Source organism: Metopolophium dirhodum, chromosome 6 (assembly GCF_019925205.1).
Source record: "Metopolophium dirhodum isolate CAU chromosome 6, ASM1992520v1, whole genome shotgun sequence".
In the NCBI taxonomy this organism is placed as follows: Eukaryota; Metazoa; Arthropoda; class Insecta; order Hemiptera; family Aphididae; genus Metopolophium; species Metopolophium dirhodum.
Window position 1 is genome coordinate 31,401,221 of NC_083565.1, and position 12,865 is coordinate 31,414,085.

General features: G+C 27.2%; 1 long non-coding RNA gene across 1 annotated transcript; it reads right to left on the minus strand.

The window, feature by feature from the left end:
• Positions 1-315: 315 nt before the first annotated feature.
• LOC132946054 (uncharacterized) lies at positions 316-1,346 on the minus strand. Its single transcript, XR_009664643.1, has 4 exons — positions 1,115-1,346; positions 794-1,035; positions 522-729; positions 316-461 (listed from the first exon to the last, which is right to left on the minus strand). It is a non-coding gene; the product is annotated as an uncharacterized LOC132946054 (long non-coding RNA).
• Between the last annotated feature and the right edge of the window lie 11,519 nt (positions 1,347-12,865).

Consider the following 12,865-nt stretch of genomic DNA (forward strand, 5'->3'; position numbering starts at 1 on the left):
TTGCAACTTGTAACTACTTATAAAGATTTGGATAAACATGTTTTTCGATCACTTTGCTAATATATAATTAATATTAAAATCAGGTTTAATAGTTATCATGCAGTTCCTTGCTACAGTAATTTCTGATTTGAAAGCTGGAATATCTACCATTAAAATATCCTAAAACAATTAAATATTACAATTAATTAATTTAGAAAAAAATATCATTGAAAAATGTAATATTAACCTTGTAATGATTTATAAAATATGAACTTTCAATAAAATCCATTTATATACAACAGAACATGCCATGAGTAAACTCTCTTTAGAGGCATGTAGGCTACTCTTCGCCAGTACATTTCAACCGTAGTGTTTGAATCTACTACTTCATTTTCTGCTCCACTAGTTGCAAACGCCACATAATCATGAAGATTTTGAGTTTCCTTTCTTTGACATTTGGATCCTTTTATTATAAATTTAAACTGAAATATAAATTAAATTACTTTTAAAATAAACATTATTTAATATATGAATATAATTACCAATAGTTGAAATTTGTAAGTTTATGTTATTTTCATCAGCAAATGTAACTAAATTTTTCCAAACATTATGGAATTCTTCATCTGTTCTTGATGTTTCAAATGTTTTTATTTTGTAAACTATTACTTAATATGTTCATTATACTCAAAACATCATTAAAAATAATAAGAAAAATAATGAATTCACATTTTTATATAGAACTTAATATGCCTGAAAAATTAAAATTAGTTTAAAATTATTAAATTGAACAGTTATTACTTTATTAGTTTATTACCAAAATCTTGAGCAGTATCTTTATCGGATTGTTCATTAATTTTTTTTTCAAGATATTCACAATTGCATTAAAATTGTTTAACATAGCCTCGCAACTTTTGTACCTGCAAACCCATCTAGTATCACATACCCTTAACATATTGCCTTTTTTTAAAACCTAATTTAGATTGTATACCACATAACTTTGAATTTTTTGAAGGTCTTTAAAAATGGACATAACAGCTTCAAGTACGTTAAAAAAACCTAAAAAAACCAATGACAATGTGTGTAGTTTAAAATTAATAATATTTTAAAATTTAAGTGGTGTAGACTAAAGGCTTACCTTAATATTTTTGCACGTATCAACAACAACTAAGTTTGGTCGGTGTGCCATGCAGTGGGTGTAAATTGCACAAGGATAAGTCTTTAAATTTTTATTGGACTCCATTAATATGACCTGACATGACACTTGCACAGTCATATATCTGGGCAATAACCTTAACAGCATTCTGGCAAGGATAAAGACATTTTAGACAACGGCCCGTGCTGTATTTCTCCACAAATTAAAATAATTGTTGACAATTATAATTTGCTATGTCTACTGATGATTATTTTAATGTTGTGTTAAGTAACAAAAACAGAACAGAACTGACCCAAGTGTCAGTGCTGCATAACACCAACCAAATAGTACACAAACAAAGAATAGGGTAGTGAGCAATGTATACCTTTTATTAGTATATTCAAATTTAATGGTAGGAATTTTATACTTTTGTCACCTCTTCCCAAAAAAAAGTATAAATCAGATAGGTATATGCTTGTGTAGTAACATTTATTATTAATGTCATTGACCTATAGATAAAATATGTTTCGACCATGGCAAATGTGCTCGACAGCTGCAGCTGAGGCTGATGAACCCCAACAACTTAAAAACACTCACGTAAATTTAAAATGGGTCATGACTTACTTGGAGTATAGTGTTTATCCAGCTAGTATTCCTGATAAAGGTAGCCGAGCAAACTTCAGGAGATGTTGTCGACCATTTTTAGTAAAAGACGGAGTTCTCTATTACAAAAAGACGATGGCCAAAGTAATAATTACTCCAGAAGAACGAATACAAATCATTAAATTGGTTCATGATGGTGCTGATAGTTCTTTGGAAGCATCAGCTTTGTCATCACATCATGGTCGCGACGCCACACAAAAGCTTTTGAGAAAGCGATACTTTTGGCCGTCAATGTTGAGTGATGTGAGAGAATACATCAAGCAGTGTGATGCCTGCCAAAAAGCAAACCCTGCGACATTAAAAGTTGTTCCTGATCTACAATCGGTTTCAGTACCTAAGCAAGTGTTCAAACAAATCGGTGTTGATATTATGACACTTCCAGTAGTCGATAACATGAAATATGTTGTAGTAGCAATCGATTATTTTTCAAAGTGGTCTGAAGCAAGAGCACTTCCCGATAAAAGTGCAGAATCAGTTGCTCGTTTCCTGTATGATGATATAATTTGTAGACATGGCTGTCCTTTAATTCATATTACCGATCAAGGAAGAGAATTTCTTAACAAACTCATATCTGAATTATTTCGTTTAACTGGTACCAAGCAAAGAGTGACTTCAGCGTATCATCCTCAAGCAAATGGTTTAGTTGAACGCCAGAACAGAACTATAAAAAACTGCTTTCTCAAAGTTCTGCAAGACAATAGTAATAAGTGGCCTTATATTTTGCAAGGTGTACTATTTGCACATCGTACAACTCAACACACTTCAACAAATTTTTCTCCTTTCGAAGTTATATATCAAAGAGAACCCATATTGCCTGTTGATATTTGTAATTTAAAATCAACCGAAGAAGGCATGATATCTGATGATCTTAGTACCATATCCGCTGATGACGTGTTTGATAAAGTTGCTTTTAATAAAACATTTGAAAAAATGTTATATATGAGGGGTATAATGGAAGATAAAGTCCACACCAACATTGAAAATGCTCAAGTACGGCAACGAGTTTCATATAACAAACGCCATAAAACCGATAGTGTGTTTAATGTGAATGACAAGGTTTTACTTAGAAACCTCAAGAGAGATGACCGAAAAGGAGGTTGGAGTGCACTTCCCTGGAAACCAAAAATTGGTTATTATATTATTGATTCAATAAATTCAAATAAAACCTGTGTCTTAATATATAAAGGCAAAATTATGAGAACAAGACAAAACTTGTCAAATTTAAAACATTATTTTGATAAAGATATACAACTGGATGATGATATTGTAGAAATTCCAGGAAATGTATATCAAAATATTGTTTCAAGATATTATAATCCGGTTTCGTACGTGTGGCAAAAGATGCAATGTAGATACTTCAATTTGACAATTAAGCATTTTCATAGACTATCTTCAGTGCCAAAAGCTTTGAATAAGCCGTCAACAACAATAAATATAATTGGTGACGGTAATTGCTTTTATAGAGCCTTATCGTGGTGGATTACAGGTGATGAAGATTCTCATACAATAATTAGGAAAGAGCTGAAAAAGGTAATTATAATTAATTTTTATACAATTTCATTGGTACTATAATTTATATTTTTAAATTGTTTCTTTTTGATAGTTTGTAAGAAATGATGATCAGGTAATTAAATTTATTGGTGGCCAAACTCAGATGGAAGACTATTTAATAAGCAACCCTATTGGGAAGAATGGTAAATACAATTTAATGTTCTTGAATGATTAATAAATGTGCAGAGAAATATGTGCTATTATTTTATTTACTTGTATTACAACTGGTTTTATATTTCACTCAACTACACACTACAATACATTTTATAGTAAATTTAAATTATGATTTATTAATTATCCAAAAAAAAAAAAAAAATTTATTCTAATATTAAAGTATTATATGAGGATTATAATTACCTATATTTCAGGAATTTGGGCTACTGAAGTTGAGCTATTTGCTGCAGCTCTATTAATGAACACAACTATAATAGTATATACTTTTTCCAACATACCAGATTGGCAAGTATTCCATAAATCTGGTAAAATTCCAGACGTGTTTAATATACATGAAAAATGTATATACTTAATTAACACAAATAGTAACCATTTTGATGTTGTTACTTCTGTAGAAGATCTAAAGTAAAAAGTAAAAAGTTAAAACTATAATATACCTATATATTATAATATAATATTATTAATTAATAGTAATAAAATATTATTTAATATTTATTTTATTATGATCATTCATGATAATATTGTATAGGTATTTGACAAGTAGTCAAGTAGTCAAGTAATCTACTATTCATTTTTATACTTTTATCAAATTGTTTTTTTTTTAAATTTATGTTATAAGTTTATTGTTTGTAATTATATTAATGCACTTTAGTCATTTAAGACTGACCAAGTAATTGTAAATATTTATTATAATATATAATAATTAATACATAGTACATTATAATATAATATTAATAACATACTAATAATTAATAGCAATAAAATATTATTTAATATTTAAAATTACATCATTTGTTACAATTTTATACTTGACAAGTTGTCTAGGTATTGTTAATTTTTTTATTTTTCATTTAATAAGTTTTTTTTTAAATGTATTTTATAAATTTGTTGTTTGTTATAATATCAATACACTTTTAAGACTGACCAAGTAATTGTAAATATTATGAATTATAATATAATATTTTTAACATATAAATAATTAATAGTAATAAAATATTATATCATTCGTTAAAATTTTATACTTGACAAGTTGACTAGGTATTGTAATTTTTTTTATTTTTCATTTAATAAAAGTTTTTTTTTTTTTAAATTTTGTTGTTTATTAAATCTGGCCTTATTTAACATAAATACTAATAATAGAAGACTTATTGACTAAAATAAAATATTTTGTTTATTAGTTGGCTGCAATAACCTTCTATGTCCAAAAATAAAATTGGATGTAAATGGTTTTTGCAATTAATGAAAATATAATTGTCATAGTTTTTTAGTTTTTTATAAATATTAAAAAAGAAGTAAAATAATTTATTCCAGGTGATTTTAGTTCCCCTAACCCCTATACAGGTTATCGGAAATTAAAAATGCTAGGATAATCTATGAATTAAAATATACTCCCAATGAATCTTACTCCCAAACAATACAATTTGTGGGGGAGTACAATTTTAGAAAAGGAAATATTTACTCCCGGTGAATCTTACTCTTAAACAATACAATTTCTGGTGGAGTAAAATTTTAGAATAGGAAATTTTTACTCCTCAGATAATGGAGAAAATATGTATAATAAATATTGTAAAAAATTAAACTTATATAATAATTTTTTTGGAATATTTTGAAATATTCAATATCCAAATTTAATTTAAAGAAAAATGTTGACGGTAAAAACATTTATTTAAGACAAGTAGTCATTGAATAATATACAAGTTTTATATTTAGTTAATTAAACCTACTTACAAAAAAATAAAACCCAACTATCCACCAGACTTTCAAGTGAGGCCTATTCTACATGCTTCCACTTGCAAAATATAGTTTGATTGCAATTTCAAAATTTTGATTAATTGTAATAAATTTTTTTTTGAAGTAAGTGATTACCTAAATAAGTAATATTTATAAAATTAGTCTTGAAAATCATGTACTAGGGGTACCTATCTAATTTAATATTTCAGTGTACACACATTATATATTTATATTTATACTTGAAATTATACTCACACTTCACACACATTTACATTTTTATTTATGATTCAAATCAAATTATTAAACATTTATATATTTTATATTTCATACAACACCATTTAATGTTTAATTAATATTAAAGTACTTCAAAATTAAAACATAATAAGTACATTTTTATTTTTAGTACCTACCTAGATAAACAATTTACTATTAAGTAGCTAGTTCAAAGTTCCAAATTGTGATAACACTTAAATGTGACAGTACAAATTTTAAATAATTAATTAATGATTAGATATTACAAAATTATTTTTTTACATATTTAATTAAACAATTAAAATTTAAAGTCTTTAGATACATGCCAAGTACTTTATATTTGTTCTTAAATACTTTTGCATAAGAGTATTTTGAATATTTTCTGATTGAATGTATTTGTACCTACCTACTTAAATACAATTTCAAAAGTATTTTATACAAACTACAAGCTAAACAATATTGGTGTAATACTGCCTATAATCCAATATATGTCTGATACACAAATATCACACACCTACCTATGTACTTCATAATTTAAACTTAGAGTTTAGAGATATTGCTCATGCCAGCCGCCAGGGTTTTAATTTAAGTTAAATTGTTCAATTTAATAATAAATCATATATTTAAATGTATTTATTATATAATTGGAAGCTACCAATGTTTAAACAAGTTGGTAAAAATGAATGATAAATCATTTGTATTATATGGAAATGTATAAACTTAATGGGAACTGGTTAGGTTAGAAATTCATGTGAACTTGTGTATAAAAAACCTTATAATATATGTAACTACATATATGTAACTTCATATATTTAACTTTATAAATGTTATAGTTATATAAATACAATCCATAAAAAATAAAACTATATAATACAGTATATATTAGGTATGTACCTACCAACCTATATACCTGAGTATTTATTAAGAAGGTATAATAAGTAAATTAATATTAAGACAACATTACACTTATATGTGTTGTCTCCGTCTTACAATATTGTAAAACATACCAAAAACTGTTTTGCATGGGTAGGAACCACTCTGCCAATCTGGTAAAGTAACCAAATTTTTACATTAGAAAGAGGTGTACCTACTCCATAATGTATACATTACTTATGTACCATGATTTATAATTTGTCCTTGACTGGACAACATTGATTTTAATTTTTCAATATCACAAATACAAAAAAAGTTAATTTTGTTTAAAAATTCATTATTTGAATAAGCGTTCTCATAAGTGAAAATTCTATGAAAATTTTCAAGAAATAATAAATCTTACTATAGTAACTATAGTAAATATAAATAATTTAAGTTTAGAGATATCACTTACCTATTGATTTATTAACTAATTAAATGTATATAGCCAATATTGACCATTCTATAAACTTACTATACTAAGTTCTTAATTCTTACCATGTAATATAGTATAATGAAACATATTGTACGTACCTGTATGGCTGTATACTTGCAAAAAGTTGATCCATATCTTTGGCAGACTATTTTGAACATCATCAAATAATATTATACTGTCTGAGTCTCTCGGCTGTCGAGTGTCGGCGAGTAAATGACGATTGACGATTATTTGAAAATAAAACACTAAATACTAAATAGTAAATAACACTATACAACATTACAACACTATAAAATTATAAATATAATTAGGTAGGTATTACCATCACGGCACACGGGAGTATACCTACGGGGGATTACACAAACCCAATAAAGGGTATTTCCCGTTGTTACTTAAATAGTTAAATAGTAGGTACACTTACTAGAACACACACTACACTCGACATTCGACATGTCTATATATCACGGACACGAACAATTATAACTGGTCCTCACGATTCGTTATTGATAGTTCAATTACATTAATATCCATGAATCATGATAATATAAACAACAAGGTATGATCGTTAGTCGTTACTTTATCCTTCGGTCTACCTATCATTCATCATTTCTTTAATACGTTTATATATTTTATTTATTAATATACCTTTAATGTCTGTTATGTGCGAGAAATGTACGCACAGATTATAATATAATCAATACCGTGATTTTCTATATTTGTCTAACATACGCGCGACATAGTATTTTAGACGTGTTTTTTGCCAAACATTCCAATTGATCTATTGTAGCGATAAGAATAATTCCTAATAATTATTTTGAAAACACATTTCAATTTTTGTCAAGTCTACTTCAAATCGACTTTCCACATGTTTGATATTATCCCCCAAATTCCTAAAAATGACATATTAAAAAAAAGTATAGAAAAGGTGGATAAGTGGATGTCGCTCTGCTGTACGGTAGGTTACAAGTGGGTCACTGTAATGGATGGTGTTAAATTTGAATTCAATGATATAAAATATAATATCATTGTATAAGAAAAACGATTCTGAGCGAAAACGGTCAGTCAGCCTATGATTTTACCAAGTATATTTAATGATATTATTGTGAATAAAGTAATTTATATATAACCTATTTACGTGGAGCCTTGTTTTAAATTTTCAATCCTTAGCCATAAAAGTTAAAAATTTATTAATTTTTAACTACAAAATAATTAATAAATTATAAATTCGATAAATGTTGTCAAAATTTGAACTTTAAATGCTTATAAAAAAAAACTGTGCCTATGTATTTTCAATATTTTTCAACTGCTATTGTAAAAATATATCAGGAGTCTTGTATTAAATTTTTACACTTTTTGGCCCAACAGATAAAACTTTATTGATATTTATAGAAAAAAAAACTAAAAAAATTGAAAACTGAAAATGCCCGTAAACAGCTCAAAAAGTGTCAAAATATTTTCAAAATTGTATGGTGTATAGGAAATGCTAATATAAACATTCAGTGAAATTTTCATGTATCTACAGTTATTCGTTTTTGAATTACAAGAAAATAAGGAAATCGGTACATGAGAAATCGAGTGAATATCTAATGTTGTAAAAATATGAATTTAAAACGCTCATAAAAATTTAATTTGACTTTCTTGTAGAAATTTTTTTTTTGATAAAGTTAGACAAACTTATGAGGAATCTTGTATTAGATTTTAAAATCTTAGATTTAAAAAGAAAAATTTTTATGAATTCTCATCAAAATAATTTGCTATTTTTCGTGATTTTTCCGTATTTTGTCAAAATTTGAACTTTAAATGCTTATAATTAAAAACTGTGACTAAGGATTTTTAATTTTTTTCATCTGCATTTGAAACAATAACCTAGGAGCCTTCTATTAAATTTTCAAGCTTTTTTACTCAACAGATAAAATTTTATTGATATTTATAGAAAAAAAAACTAAAAAAATTGAAAACTGACAATGGCCGTAAACAGCTCAAAAAGAGTCAAAATATTTTCAAAATTGTATTGTGTATAGAAAATGCAAATATAAACAACCAGTGAAAATTTCATGCATCTACGGTCATTTGTTTTAGAGTTACACCAATAACCAAAATCGATTTTGTTAAAAATCGATTTTGCGTAAAAATTCCCGTTTTTCCTTAATTTTTCTTTTGTTTTTCACATCGCTTTTGAAAACTACTGGGAAATTAAAATTTTGACCTCCCCAATGCACCAACGATATTCACTTTCCCATCGAACAAGATACTGAAGTCGAAAATCGAAGCATTATTTCGACTACTTATCGTGTACACAGACACAAAAATAAAAAAATAAAAAAAAAAAAAAAATAAAAAAAAAAACACACATCATTGTAAAATCAATACATTCATCGTTTCACTCAGAATCTAAAAATTGTCGTATTTTAATTTTTGGAGAAGTTAATCCTACCCTAAAATCAACTACCTATAAATCGTAGCATAGAGTATTATGATAATAATAATTTAATGACAATATTATGATAAAAATTAACAATATGGGTAAGCAGTGACGTATTGTGCGATCTAGAATCAAATCTTGACTTTTGCGATCATTATATAAAACCATTTACCATAATGTTTATATCATGCTAATACCATACTAATACCCACCGTTATAAGTAATTATTGTATTCGTTGTAACCGCGATTTATGAATACCTCGAATCGTGGCTGTAACCATTTTCCCATTGGTATTATATTTTTGTCTAGTTAAGAAATTCAAAGAAATACATATTTTACAAAAAATTAGAAGTTATTACTATAGGTTATGTAAATTGGTAATTTTTTTGGAATCACATTTAGAGACCTTAAACCAACTTGTAAGAAAGACAATTAAGCTTTTCTAGTGCTAACGAATGGTATTACAAGATTATTTTTTCTGAAAATATATTTTTTCTTTTTAGTATTAAATAAATTATTTTTGTAAATAGGTAATAAAGCATATTGCGTGTTTTTTTTATATAAATTGTTAATATCAACTATCAAGTACTCTTAACATTTTAAATAATTCACAAGAAGGGAATGTTTTCTGTTTATTTAAAAAGATTTTTGTTAGAATCTTTTGTCTAATCGTCATAATTTATTAATTGAAAACCATTATTAATTATTTTTTTTATTTTTATTTTTATTTTTATCTATTATTAACATATTATCTGCTTCACATTTATTCCAAGTTGTATCCCAGTTAGAGTCAGGTACCTAGTACCTACTATAATGGCTGTGTCATTAGCGTATGAGTAAATCTTACCATTGATATTGAGATTACTAAATGTAGGTATGCAGCATACATTATGTATAAAATTCAGTGCCGTAGCCAGTGGATGGGTACTTGGGGCATGTGCCCCCCCGAAATTTTTTTTTAGCTTGTTTTATATTATATTATATGTTTGATAAAAATTAAAAGTTAAGGATGTCAAAAGCGAACCATTTTGAAGGGATCGGATTTAGGAAATATTGTACATCCATCGTTAGTGCTGTGTGACTGTGTGTAGTCACTGATTATTAGTGTGTGTGAGTTCCCCGAACGCTTTATGTAATTAAAGATAAATGAGAAACGACGGCTAAGATTCTTGGACCTCAGTAACGAACGTACACATCACTATATTTTGTAATAAAAAAATATTCAACTCCCAAGTGCCATGAAACTCCCAAAAAGCGAAAGAAAAATTCACCCAGTACCAAAAGCCCTATTTTATTTTTCAAAACATATTTGAATTTCTTAATCTCTTTTCTAGATTATGTAGGAAATGGATTTTTGATTTGTAGTATTGTTTAATTAGTATAGATGTATATTACCAAATTGTTTTTTTTTTCAAATTTCACTTTTACTTTGGTATTACTAAAAAAAAAATTCGCTTCCTACCAAACACATACAAAAAGCGGAGAAATTCTTATATTTTTTCGAAATTAAAATTGGACTTCTGGAAGTAAATTTTTTCCGCTTATTGGTCTAATCCTCAAAAAAACGACCAGCTTTCAAAAGCTTTAATATAATCTTATATTTTTGTTAGTAAATATTAATAATATTCGAACAAAAAATGGATCGTTTTGTTTACAACACATTTTGATATAATGATAATATATTAATATGCTTATATTAATGAATATATTAACCTATAGTTTACAATAATATTAATACAAATGTAGGTAAAAAAAGTAGTACCATAGTTGTTAACATAAATAGATAGTCATAAAAAGAGTAGGATACACTTTATGAACAAAGGGGTCATAATTAGATATTCTAGCATTTCAAAGGCTATAGAGAAAAAAATTAAGCGCCCCTCCCCCCTAAAAAAAAGTTTTTCAGGCTACGGCACTGATAAAATTGATGCTGGAACTGTACCAAGAGGACCCATATATTTGTTGTCTCCGTCTTACACAAGCACGAAAAAAAATTTTCGTTTACTAGTTTCAATAGTGTGGTGTTAGTTTTTGTATTAGAGTGTATAGACGGAGACAACAAATGCATGGGCAGTATTAGCGTATCTAGGATTTTTTCAAGGGGGGGATATATAATTTTGGAGTAGTAAAACTGCTTCGATTTTCTTCAACAGTATCTTGTTCGATGGGAAAGTGAATATTTTTGGTGCATTGGGGAAGTCAAAATTTAAAATGTCTGATAGTTTTCTAAAGCGATGGGAAAAACAACATAAAAATTAAGGAAAAAACGGGAATTTTTACGCAAAATCGGTTTTCCACAAAATCAATTTTGATTATTGGTGTAACTTTAAAACAAATGAACGTATATACATGCAATTTTCACTGGTACCTCATTTCACGGGCTCGAACAAAGAGAGCAGGCCTCTGACCAGCTAGCTGATGTTTGATAGTAAATGTACACTCTCTCGTTTTAAAGACGCCACACCCGCATGTGTTGTCTCCGTCTTACAAACGCGTAACATATCAAATTTACGCTCAGAAAATTCAATGAAAATATTTATAGATACGTGATATCTGAAATTATTGAACTAATTAAAATTTAAATAGGCAGGTAAGTATTCTGAAATCTGAATACATTTAAAAAATATTCTAATCAAGACTGGTAGTGGGAGACGAAAGATATAATTTCCTGTTAGTATAGGTAATAAATATTATTTACTTCCCATGATTATAACCAGTGGCGTATTTACTAGGGGGTCCAAGGAGTCCGGACTCCCCCCCCCCATTGACTCATGTCTCGTACATGTTAAATTTGTGTTTTTACATGATTAGAAAAACAAATTTTATCATAAGATACGAAGGATTTTGTAAAGAAATGTCGAAGCTTCAGTTATCAACATTTTCAATTAATATCGTGATTTTTTTTTTTGTTCTGAGTTTGATACTGAAAATGGTTTAAGAATACCGAGTTTATTTTTTAATTAAAATATTTTGTAGTTTTGAACATTGCCAGTATCTACTAGAAAGATCTTTTTCAACCTTAAAATCCTCAAACCTTTAGGAAATATTTTTATAAAAGTTATAAGTTATAACATAACTATATTAGATTCTGAGCGGAGCGATGAAGCTAGTGGTTTTACATAGAAGTTTTTTTTTTTTTTTATCCTGTATACAAAATTTCTACTAAAAGGAGTGCTTTGATTTCAATACAAGTAGGTACCTTATCTTTTAGCAAATTGGAACAAGATGGTACTTTAGGGAGGTCATTTTTTGATTTTCTCAATAGTTATTTAATGCTACGGAAAAAAAACCACCTAAAAATGGGATTTTAATTTATAACGCTGTTTACCACTATAGAAACGAATAATAAAAAAAAAAAATATTTCAATATTAATTCAACTTACAGGCTATATAATAAATAATAACAATATAAAATATCCAGACTGAAAAACCGTCTCCGCTCAGAATTTTTTTTCTTATACAATGATATTATATCATTGACCCACTTGTAACCTACGGTACAGCAGAGCAACATCCACTTACACGCTTTTTAAATTTGTTTTGTACATATTATTATTTAATAATTAAAAACTCAAACATTTTATATCGTCTTATAAAATATATGGTATATTT